This window comes from Humulus lupulus, chromosome 9 (assembly GCF_963169125.1).
Source record: "Humulus lupulus chromosome 9, drHumLupu1.1, whole genome shotgun sequence".
Lineage (NCBI taxonomy): Eukaryota > Viridiplantae > Streptophyta > Magnoliopsida > Rosales > Cannabaceae > Humulus > Humulus lupulus.
The window spans coordinates 86,838,206-86,850,400 of NC_084801.1; positions in this window are offsets into that span (position 1 = coordinate 86,838,206).

The following is a 12,195-nucleotide window of genomic DNA, read 5'->3' on the forward strand; positions in this document are numbered from 1 at the left end:
GAGGAAGACAAGCATATTTGGTCATATATGAAGGGAGCACATCCAACGTCTCCCACTGGGAGACGTGGGACACGTGGCACGTCTCCCAGTGGGAGACGTTGGATGTACCCATAAACACTACCCCAGCCTATTTCCAATGTCTTCCACCATTTTCAATGTCTTCCAATTGTAACCATTAATATACACTTTCAATGTCTTACACCATTAGACATTTAAAACCCCTGATAAGTTTTAATGTCTTACACCAATGGTGTAAGACATTGTAGGGAGTCATTGTATATCAAATTTGCTGTAGTGTAAGCACATATAAACACATAAATATATAGAAGAACATGAACATTTACCTCTTAAAGCCTATCAAGTGTCCTTGAGTCTTTTCGTATATTTATCGATCTTCCTATCCAACGCTTTGATTACTCAAACCATGATCTTCCGAAGTGTTCTCTAAACCTCAAGATGTGTGCAGGCACATAGAGAACATGGGTTTGTATTTTAGGAATCACAAGTATTTCTCACACATGAGAACTTTGATTATTGTCTGAGAATAGTTGAACAACGAAGAAGAAGAGAAACTTTTTGTCTGTAAAAAATTTAGAGAAATATTATGAATTGTATTGTGTTGTTGTGTTTTTATTTTGTCTCTTATTATTATTATTCTATATCATATAAATAGAAATAATTCTATTATCTTATTATTCCTAATAATAATAGTAATATAATAATATTATAATGGTTATAGGAATTGATTTAGGTAAATATCCAATTTACTAAATTTGGATTAACTATTTTCAAATTATTAATTAATTAAATAAATAAAATAAAAACTACACTGATACAATATCAGTATATTGATACACGCATGGCACAGTTCACGTGTGAATTGCTATTCCCTTTTCAAGGATATTGAATTTTTCTTTTATTTATTTATTTAACTAAAATCAATCTTCTACAAAATAACGTATTTATCTTTTGAAGAAAAATATGACAACCATATTTCAAATTTTAAATTTTAAATTCAAAATTCAAAATTCAAATTGATGATCAATTTTATCATCATCTTTTTAAATTCAATAATCAAAAACTATTTTTCACTTACCAATTTTATTTCTCCCACTGAAATAAAATAATTAATTTCAAAAATTAATTAATTTATTTATATATATGAATTTAAAAAATTATATATCATAATTAATAAATATATTTCAAAAAATTGAAAATTAATTACAAATTAATTATGTAACCTCAATTATCATTTAATTGTTTATTGGACTTGAAAAATAAAATCATTCTCAAATTCCCAAATTATAGTTATACCATTTTATCAACTCTTACTTTGATATAGTGTTGATAGAGCCATCATGGGGACCAATGGACCTATAATATCAAGTTGCAATAAATATTAGATTATTAATCAAAGCTCTTTGATTAAATAATCATATTTATTAATCTCATGGTTACTCCACTATAAATATTAGATTGAACTCTTGTTAATTATTGACATATATTTACCGAGTACTTTATTGAAAAATAAAGTTTCCATTGATATAATGATTACATACAACATTAATCCTCTATTAATGGTTCATAATTAAAAGGGAATAAAATTACGGTTTTACCTTTTTAGTTATATCTTGTTCCTAGAGTACCATTTACTTTACTAGTGAAGGTTATGTCACAACAAGTTTGTGACGTGAGCGCTCATAACCTTTTCAGTTCCGAAAGTCAACCCAATAAGGAACCATTATTAAATCTATAAGAAGGTATAGATTCCATATCTGTTAACTACGTCCCCAACCATATATATCATTGAGTCCCCAAAACACTTATTCTTAGCCTAATCATTCTAACAAACCTTAACACATGAATCAAATGATTATATGACATATATATGAGTTCATAGAAACGTTAGGATTAAGGTCATCATGTATATGATCATCGTTTGATGTGTTTGATTAATATTATGAAACGGTGTTTAAACAAGTATTAAAAATCACATATGGTCTAGTTCTTTATATCACTATACATAAAGTACCTTCACTAAAGTATCCTACTACACTAGTGATCCGGATTTAGGTCACTTGTATTCATAATACTAGTAGACCGTACTAGCAGTAATTAATCTATAGATTCCATAACTTTTTTTTTTTTCTGCGAACTGTTTTAAGTTTGTTATCTTAAACTCGATCCTCTCATACCAATATGTGATTAAGACCACATAGATAAACTTTGGAATTTTTCTGATATTTACTTAATATTATCAACATAATATCGGACATAGTCTATATATAATAATTCAATTCAATTATTTATGACATGTAAAATATTTGTCAACTACAATTGCTTTAAGGACACTATGCCCAACAATATCCCACTTGCCCTAAATAAAATTGAGGCATCTCTTTCAATATGTCAATCACATTCTCCTGACTGAATTTGTCGAATAAAGTCTTTGTAATAGTTTTGTAAGAAACTGTGTTGAAGTTATCTTCAAGATCATTACATCAATTACGTAAAATTGTCTTGAATTAAATGATACTTCAGTTCATGTGGTTTACTCTCTCATGACTTCTAGTTCTTCTATAATAATTGTATTTCTATTGCGTTCGCAATGCGATACTAGTTGTTTATTCTAATATGAAAACCTTTCCAGAATGACAAAGAACTAAACTAAGTCAAATAGTCTATTAAATTGCTCATAGCTGTTATATATCGACTTTTGTGGTGAAACATACAAATCTGAAATGTCTAATACATTTCTAGATTAATGTGTCTCCTCCAAAGTTATGGAAGCTGATTCTAATATCAATCATTGAAGATTTAAAATCAGATCATCCTTTGGGATTTTAGGTCACTGCCTAAATACACATACATATAATCTCTATTGTATTCAAGATACACAAAATTAAGTCCTTATAATTATTCAATGACTCAATCCTTCATTGGATTGACAACTGCTGACTATTCTCACCGTTTAACAAATGTCAAAACATAACATTTGATACATTAAACAGTCTATCACTGAGTTGTAGGAAAAACTATCTCATGTCCGCTTTTCTAGTAAAAGAATAAATGGACATTTATTATTTAGATAATATACCTTCCTTGAGGGGAAGGAAAAAAACCTAAGGAATTTTCTTTCAATCTCTATAGAATTGAATGTATAGAATATTGTTGGCTTATCTAAATCCAATATTTAGAAATGTTCAGATAACTATTTCTTTTCAATTGACGATTTCTCTACATCATTCCTACTGATTAGAACGTTTTCAATATTAAGAATAAGAATCACAATGGAATCTTTCTAGTCGAGATCTTCAAATGATTCTGTAATTCCAGTCATTCAATAAAGACTACTTAGACATCCATTTAAATTAATGTCATAATCCATGCACAAAGCAATGGATAAGAGTATGTAAACAAATACAAGTTTGGTTACATTAGAAGATATTTATTCAACTAATAAATTCTTCTTTCTGTTCATAGCCTTAGGCTATTAACCTAACTTTGAAAAGTCTGCACTTTCCTCTATTCTCCTCTTCATCTTGAATATCTTGTTTCAAACTAATGTTCCATGAGCTTTAGTTGGATGTTCAAGAATCCAGATGTCATAGAATTCCGAATTCAACTTCTTCATTCATGGTGTTCCAACCATTGTTTTCCGTAAAATCTTTTTCATTTCAAATACTAGTATGTGAATGAAGTATAGTTAGATTGAGTTACACACAATTTAACTATCTTTATACTTATAATGGAGTAGTTACTAACTAACAATTCCACTACAACAATGCTTTACAGAATTTGTGATATTCTTCGGTTTTATCATTGTTAATTATCAGTAACTTGCTTGCAGTCATTATTTCCAGTACAACTTAATTAGAAAATATAGTGATTATAATAATCATGTTTCATTAAAGTAGCATTAAAGAGATACAAACTCTTTTGTAATATTTTACGAATATTAAACTGATTCACTAAATAACTCCATGGAAAATTTTCAATTTATTCACATCACCACTTGTGAATCCAAACTTCTAAGTCTTTAATGTTGTACAATCAAACATGTGCAAAGTATAACAAGTGTTAAAATTATAGAAATAATAAAGATGATAATGATTACTCATTATCTATTTAATCTTATCTAATATGATTATATTTCATTTCCAAACTACTAATTTTGCTTATTATTCTAGTTCTATGAGAGTTAGGTTTGAATTCCAAGTTCACTTGGAAATTACTTGAATTCTAAATTCTAGTTTTAGACTTCCTTTTGATCAGATCAAGCAAGTCTCTAAGTGACTTTACTTTGAATGATGCATGAAAATTTCTAGAAATTTTCTTTGTATTTAATCAAAGTTAAACCTATCTAAAATAAATGTCAATCAATATTGACTTACTATTTATTATTTCTTTTAGCTTTGAACGTTAAAACGTTTAACATACATCTCTATATATTAGCTAAATGATTATGTAATTTTTGAGCCTTTATTAAAAAAAGTCTTTTGGTTAACTTTACTTAACATACTATATAAACAAGGAGAGAACCATTGAATGGTTACAATAAAATACTGCCTTGTATTTGTTTTATGTGTCTAATTAATTACAAGTCAATCTCAAAAATAATTCACATATATGTTTCACTTAATTGTGGTTGGAATAAGATGTTTTATTAAATCTATGATTTTCACAATAATAAATAATTCATAATTATCATTTATACTCATTGATGAAATAGGTGGAACAAGTATATTTCAAAAAAATAACAACTGAATTTATTATTAAAAAAAGTACTAAACTTGATCATTCATCAAATAAAAGAATCTAAAAACATAGTTTCTAGAAAGAATTCCAGAACTAATTTAAAGAAAAAAGACTTAATACAAAGTTGAAAATGAAAAAAATAATTTCCATGCCAGTTATCTCTTGGTCTACCAATCTGCAATCATTTTCTTGTTTTTCTTTCGCAGTCTTTTCTTTTCTTGAATAATGCGTTCCTGAAAACAAGGCAAAAATATGGTTGCATAAAAAATTTGAATCAACTATTCAAATACATTAAAAGGAGATGAGCAAATCATATTTACTCTTTCTTCTGGAAAACTTCTTAAGTGATCAAAATAATCTCTTTTGATTCTCTCCCATATCTCCTACGTAGATCTAAGGTTCACATATCTCGATTTAATATCGCCAGGCATAGTCTTTAGTATGCAATAACGAGCCAAATAATCAAATCTTATCCAATCCACATATTTTTTATGTCTATCATAATCAAATAAATTTGATGGCTCATCTGGAGGCACATCAATGATTGCATCATACACTTTTAGTTCACTCAGAATTATGTGTATGTTTCTATACCAAACAACAAGATTGTTGAAGTCTAAATGAAAATTACTTATGTAGCCATCATGAGGATTTACTGGTTCTTTCACATTTTGAGGTTCTTGATCAAGATTAAGAGAATTAACCATTGTTGCTGGAAAAAAATAAATAAAATATAATGAATTAAAACATATAATAAATATCAGATTTTATTTGGAAAAATAAATATGATGCATGAATGCAACATAAAAACACATAAAAATATATACTAATCCACGATAAATTAATTGACCTCCTTGGGTAGGTCAGACTAGCTCCAAATTAATTTAGAGACAAATCTCAATTTAATAAGTGAAAACATAAGAACGTATTTTTCTCTTTTGACTTATGAACTACCGCTAGTTTGGTCAAAATGCACTAGACTTGCTCGAAAGCCTAGATACACCTTTGGAGTGTAACCCATTATTTTTAATCAATGACTTAACTCAAGAGTGTGTCTTAAGGTTAGTCAAACTTGAAATAAATCACTAATTATATTCTCATAAGAGAAGTCAATCTTGAGATAAAATAAACATATTTGGAAGTCTTTCCTTAGGGATGCCACAAACGGAGGCGACATGAGGCCCTTTCTATGCCTCTCTGTGTTCAACCAATAATGGAGACCATGAGACTTAATGTCATAACTCCCTCTCCCACTTACTATTTTGGAAAAGTGTGTTTTTCACAAAATCAATCTTTTTTTATTTTAGTTGTAAAATAAATTTAATTATTTTTACCAAATGATATTCTAATAATAATTAATCCAATTAAGCAAAACAAAACAACATTGTGACCTTAATTCTAATTCTAATTTTGCTTTAATTTAGAGAATGCCTTTTCTATTTTAATAAAACATTTTTCATTAAAACAACAAACTAAACAACTTTAATTTTGATTTACAATCTTAACTAATTAAGACTAAATTTATTATTATATGAATTATCACATATAAACGCATAACAAAAATTATAGGACGTTCCAAATACCATTTTTCTACACGAATGCAATGCACGCTTATTGCATACTGTGTGGGTATATGAATGACATGTTATACATTTTAATCACATTCAGACAATTATAATAAGTAAATAAAAGTGGGTATGGTAACTTTTACGCATTTCTAGAAAAATTACAACACTTGCAAAAAAAATACATGAAAAATGTAACCTAGACTAACTAAGGTCTGATAAAGAGCACTTTGATCTTGGACCTTGAGATGTAGGCTTGCTGAGCCAATGCCACCCTTTTTTCATATCCATTTTGAATTATACAACTTTGTAATTATTTTAAAGAAACTTTTAAAATAATTAAAATTTGGGTTTTAACACCCAAAAGTTTATAAGGCCCAATTTGAATTTGGGTAATTTAATTAAAAAATAAAATTAAACAATTTAATTTTAATAAATTAAAATTCAAGATAATTTTAATTTTGGACATTTTAATTAAAACAATTTTAATTATGAAAGACAATAATTAAAACCTTTTTAATTATGGAAAATAATCAACACTATTTCAATTAAAGAAATTTCCAAATTAAAACCATTTTAATTCAATTTCTGAATTTTAATTAAATGAATAATTGAAACAATTATGGTAACAACACACTAGGGTTTGTAGGTTGTTCTAAGGGGGCGACGGTTGGAGGGTGGTCCGGTGGTGTGCATGGCTTGACAGGCTGGGCACGGCAGGGGCTGGGGCATTGGGTGTAGGCACGGCGTGGTAGGGCTGGGCGCAGGCAGGCGCGGGCTGGCGCTCAGGGGCGCAACGTGCAGACGCGCACTGGCTAGTTGCCATGGGGAGGAGTGGATCGGGGCTCGAACCACAACATAATTTTTTATCAAGAATTTAAATATAAATTACAAAATTCCTATGCCCCAAAATGACTTACATATTTCATATATGAATTTTAAGAACAATTCCTAAACCCAAAGCACCATTATAAACAACCTTTAAGAATCTATCATCATGAATATAAACATTCATCCATTCAAACATATATCACATATATTATAAAAATGCATAATCCCACACAGCAATTAATAATATGTATAGATTAATGACTAGCTCTTGTACCAATTGTTGGAAAAACATTCAGAGCACGTAGGGGAATAGGCATGGTGGGCCCATTGGATATAACAACAAAAAATTGCATCATTCATATAAACAGTTTATATGAACAAGAAAAAACAGCCAGAAAGAAACGTTAACATACAATATTACTAATCATGAAACATATACATAAATATATGATATATTTATATATAACATATAAACACATAAATATATACAAGAAAATGAACATTTAGCTCTTGAAGCCTATCAAGTGTACTTGAGTCTTTTCGTATATTTATCGATCTTCCTATCCAACGCTTTAAGTACTCAAACAATGATCCTCCGGAGTCTTCTCTACAGCTCAAGATGTGTGTGGACACATAGAGAACATGGGTTGTATTTTAGGAATCACATGTATTTCTCAACACATGAGAACTTGGATTATGGTTTGAGAATGGTTAGAATAAAGTAGAAGAAGAGAAATTTTTGTCTCACAAAAATTCTGAGAACTATTTTGAATTGTATTGTGTTGTTGTGTTTTTATATTGTCTATTCTTCTTATTATTCTATATCATATATATAGAGATAATTTTATTACCTTATTATTCCTAATAATAATAATAATATCATAATAATGATATGAATTGATATAGGAAAATACCCAACATACCAAATTTGAAAAAAACTATTTTCAATTTATTAATTAATTAAATAAATAAAATAAAAACAACAGTGATACAATATCAATAAATTGATACACGCATGACACAATCCAGGCATGAACTGCTATTCTCTTTTCAAGGATATTGTATTTTCATTTTATTTATTTATTTAACTAAAATCAATCTTCCACAAAATAAGGTATTTATCTTTTTAAGGAAAAGATGACAACCATATTTAAAATTTTAAATTTTAAATTCAAAATTCAAATTGATGATCATCATTATCATCATCTTTTAAAATTCAATAAATCAAAAATTATTTTTGACTTACTAATTTTATTTTCTCCGACTCAAATAATATAATTAATTTCAAAATTTAATTTAATTTATTTATATATATGAATTTCAAAAATTATATATTTAAATCAATAAATATATATTAAAAAATTAATAATAAATCCAAATTAATTATTTAACCTCAATTATCATATAATTGTATACTTGACCCGAAGAATAAAATTCTTCTCAAATTATAGTTATACACTTGTATCAAATCTTACCATATATGGTGTTGATAGAACCACCATGGGGACCTATGGACTTATAATATCAAGCTCCAATAAATTTTAGATTATTAATCAATGTTCTTTGATTAAACAATCATATTTATTAATCTCGTGATTACTCCACTATAAATATGAGATTGAACTCTTGATAATTATAAACGTATATTTACTAAGTACGTTATTAAAAAATAAAGTGTCCATTGATATAATCATTGCATACAACGTTAATCCTCTATTAATGGTTCATAATTAAAAGGCAATAAAATTACTGTTTTACCTTTTTAGACATATCTTGTTCTTGGAGTACCATGGACTTTACTAGTGAAGGTTGTGTCACAACAAGTTTGCGACGTGAGTGCTCATAACCTTTTCAGTTCCAAATGTCAACCCAATAGGGAACAATTATTCAATCTATAAGAAGGTAAAAATTCCATGTTTGTTAAACTACGTCCCCAACCATATATATCAGTGAGTCCCCAAAACACTTGTTCTTAGCGTGATCATTCTGACAAACCTTAACGCATGAATCAAAGGATTAGATGACATATATAGGAGTTCATAACAACCTCAGGACTAAGATCATCGTTTGATGTGTTTGATTAATACTACGAAATGGTGTTAAAATAAGTATTAACAAATCACATCTGGTCTAGTTCTATGTATCACTATATATAAAGTACCTTCACTAAAGTTTCCTACTACACTAGTGACCCTAATCTAGGTCACTTGTATTCATATTACTAGCTAACCTTACTAGTAGTAATTAATCTAAAGATTTCATAACTTTATTTTACTGCAAACATTTTTATGTTTATTATCTTAATCTTAATCCTTTGATACCAATATGAGATTAAGAACACTTAGATAAAATTTGGAATTTTTCTAATATTTACTTAATATTATCAACATAATATCGGACATAGTCTATATATATATAATAATTCAATTCAATTATTTATTTCATTTAAAATATTTTCCAACTATAATTTCTTTAAGGTCACTATTCCCATCACAATCTCTGAGCATCGTCCTCGGAGAACATGATGACTTGGTCGGCCGTCCTTGGCATCAAGGCTAGCAATTGAGCTAATGTCAACACCTCATCATCATGGTTTAAGGCTCACGCATACCTATACATGAGCCTAGCTCGAGAGGTGCCCTCCAAGTGAGGTACTCCGGAGATAGTCCCAACTCGCCCATTCATTGGGGGAGGTCCGTGGACTATCTGTTGTTATGGAGCTGCAAGCATTGTTCCTAGAGCCTGGGGTGCTGTGGGTTGTGCGAGTGCTCTCGCAGCCGTGGCCAGAGCCTGGCGTGCTCCATTCCAAGCATACTGGTGGAGGTGTCTCAGCTTGATGAGGTTTTCTATCTCATCCTTGAATTGGCAACATTCATTGGTGTGGTGCCCCACATCATTATGAAAATGACAAAATTTATTAGGATCATGCTTTTCCCATTCTCTCTGAATGGGTTGTGGCTTCGGGTAATGGACATGTTGTTCTGTGGCCGCAAAGAAGTTCTCCTAAAATCCACTAAGTCAGTGCACTCGAAGTACTGCGAGACATACTTCTCGTCGAGGGAAGCTCTCTATCTTGTCTGCACTGTCTGATTTCCTTTTTCATTTCTCCCTTGCCTTTGCCTCCGTGTCTATTGCTGCTTGGGTTCAGTTGACTGCGATGGAGCAGCAACTCCAACATTGAATGCATCATGATCAGAACTGTGTCCAGTGGGTGCTGCTCCATATCTAGTCAGAGCGGCACTCAAACCAATTGGTGGCACAACACTAACGCCACCTTGCGAGACAATTAGACTTAACTGCTCTCCCACCACACTCGGTTGGACAAGAATATAGGGACGATACTGGGTCCCTAAAGCCACAGGGCTTGGCGTCGTCTGAGCGGGAAAGGTGATGGGCCCACCAAATGCTCCGATCTGAGCATTTTCCCAATTAATATACTCTTGTGCCTGACGAATGAATTCATCGAGTCTGCAACATCCTCTCCACTAGAGGTCATCCCACAACGGGGACCCCTCGCAGATGTCGTCAACCCTCTTGGTCCTCGCAGCTTCCTCCTTGAAGATCTTGATGTAAGCTTTGAGGGCCTCAAAGGGTCCCTACTTTATGTTGGCAAAAGCATTGATCTCGAAGCTCACCTTCCGAGTACCTAAGAATTTTCTTCGAAATCAAGACAATAGCTGGTGCCATGAATGAATGGATCCCACCTTGCATTTCTTGAACCATTCTTTAGCTAGTCCCATCAAGATCAAAGGGAACACATGACTCTTGCACTACACCAAATACCCATTTCCATAACACACCAATATAATACTAATAAAAAAGTGTTATGCTAGAGTAATACATTGCGCCACTTTATGAAAAAAGGGCGGTAATAATTCACCATCCCGCCACACTTAGCTTTTCTTTTTTCAAGACCTAAAAATATGTGAGACCCGAGAGACCCAATTCATTGCCTTCAATTATTTCTCCTTTTTCCTCATCATTCTCTCTCCTCTCTCTCGGATCTCTTTCTCCCACCAGACCCGTCGAAGCTTCGACCAGGCGGGCCCAAGCCCTCACACGACACCAGAGGCGAACGACGACACCGGAGGCCAGCTCTTCTTCTCCTCTTCCCTGTGTGCGGCCAAGCCTTCTTCTTCCCTGCGTGAGACCAGCTAGCTCCGGCCGGTTCAGCAATGACGGTTTCGTTCTAAGAACATTGGAAGGGTTCGATTACGAATCTATTTTGGGGCAGTGCTACGAAATGCCTGTTCGGTGCGTCCAGATTCCGGTGGGGATCGCGGGTCCGTTGTTGCTCGATGGGTTCGAGTATTCGGTGTCGATGGCGACTACGGAGGGTTGTTTGATTGCGAGTACAAACAGAGGTTGCAAGGCTATCCATTTGTCTGGTGGGGCTACCAGCGTGTTGTTGAGGGACGGCATGACCAGAGCACCGGTTGTGAGGTTTAATTCCACCAAGAGAGCTTCCGAGTTGAAGTTCTTCTTAGAGGACCCTGAAAATTTCGAGACACTTTCCATCATCCTTAACAGGTTAGTCTATCCTTCATAAATATCATATGTATATATGTAAAGTTTTATCTATTGTTTGTGGTTTTGGTGATTGAAATTTTAACACGGAGATCGATATCATGTTTTTTTTTCTTTCTCTAATTTAATATAAATTTGAGTAATAAAGCATGAAGCTGAATCTGAGGATCCGAAAGTATTAAAAGTAAATAAATAAAGAAAGAAAGAATAGAAAAATCACGTAAAAGTTGAATCTTTAGTCAATATACATCCGTGAAGTTTCTTTCAAATGTTAGATTCATCGAATAGTAATGAATATTAGATTTGAACCATTTGTCTTATTGGGTTTTGGTCATCGTCTCCATGTCTAATAGATTTGCCAGGCTCCAGGGTATTCAGGTCGCGATTGCTGGAAAGAATGTGTATAACAGAATTACCTGCAGCACGGGTCTCAAACTTTAGATTTGTCTAAAAAATTTCTTAATGGGTCTATTCCTGCATCAATTCTTCAGTGCAAGAGACCTAGAGCCCTTGA